This window comes from Papilio polytes, unplaced genomic scaffold (assembly GCF_000836215.1).
Source record: "Papilio polytes unplaced genomic scaffold, Ppol_1.0 DF821608.1, whole genome shotgun sequence".
Taxonomy (NCBI): domain Eukaryota; kingdom Metazoa; phylum Arthropoda; class Insecta; order Lepidoptera; family Papilionidae; genus Papilio; species Papilio polytes.
The window spans coordinates 1-1,038 of NW_013527596.1; the positions used below are offsets into that span (position 1 = coordinate 1).

Below are 1,038 nucleotides of genomic sequence, written 5' to 3' on the forward strand. Positions count from 1 at the left end.
GAGGAGAGTCCGCGGCGTGCGAGTTCAGTTCGGGCGCCACTCGACGTGGTTTCGCACCAGGTTTGCGTCGTGCTGTAAATATTTAATATTACTTCATTAATTTAAAAATTAACAGAAATTTAAATGAGATAACAAATTAATCATACAAGATTCTCTTTAAATACACAAACTGGAACAATACACCATAAATTATATATATTGAAATTAATAAAGGTCTTTACTTACATATCCTGTCATTTGAAGCGTTTAGAGAGCTACTCAGAGAGGTTAGGCGCGATAACGCATCCGAAGCCTGCGTGCTTGCTGGAAAAGATATGGGAATAATTAATTTTTCAACATATATTACTGCAGTACTAAAATTAAGTATTTCCTATAGGATACATGTAACCATTCATTTTGTTTAGATACTAGCTTTCATCCTCAACTCCGTCCGTGTGCAAATATAAAAAAAAAAAACAAAAGTATGTAGCCTGTGTTCTTCCAGTTCCAGACTATCCTCTTTATCTTTACCAAATTTTATCAAGATCCGTTCAGCAGTTTAGGCTACAAACTTTAACAAACATCCATCCATCTAAACTTTCGCATTCATAATATTAGTAAGATTCACTCACGAGGTACAGGCTTCAGCGACAAGTTGAGAGGCGCGTCCTCGTCAGCGGCGGACTTGAGGCCGAGGTCCAGGGGCGCGTCTTCGGACGTTGTCGACTTCGTGCTCAGGTTTAATCCTGAATCTCCTAAGTAGAATACATTTAATAAATTACGGGATTTTGGAGTACCAAATATCATTTTATAAAAAGAAAATCCGTGGTAAGTAAAGCATCATTTATAAGTCTGACCTCCTTAAAATAGAGATGTATCTAGTAATGGCTGTATTGTATTAGTATTTCACTTAGTAATTTAAGCAAAATCAAGAGGTTAGGTTTGACACCATAGAGAAAAATAAATACAAAGTCTAATTTACGCCCACTCTTCCTTTACATCATTTTCTTATAAGAAAAGTATGGGAAGGGACATTGGCAGAGGATGAGATGTATATGT

General features: G+C 36.5%; 1 long non-coding RNA gene across 1 annotated transcript; it reads right to left on the reverse strand.

Moving 5' to 3' along the window:
• Window positions 1-729, reverse strand: LOC106108367. Its single transcript, XR_001225926.1, has 3 exons — window positions 612-729; window positions 226-303; window positions 1-72 (listed from the first exon to the last, which is right to left on the reverse strand). It is a non-coding gene; the product is annotated as an uncharacterized LOC106108367 (long non-coding RNA).
• Between the last annotated feature and the right edge of the window lie 309 nt (window positions 730-1,038).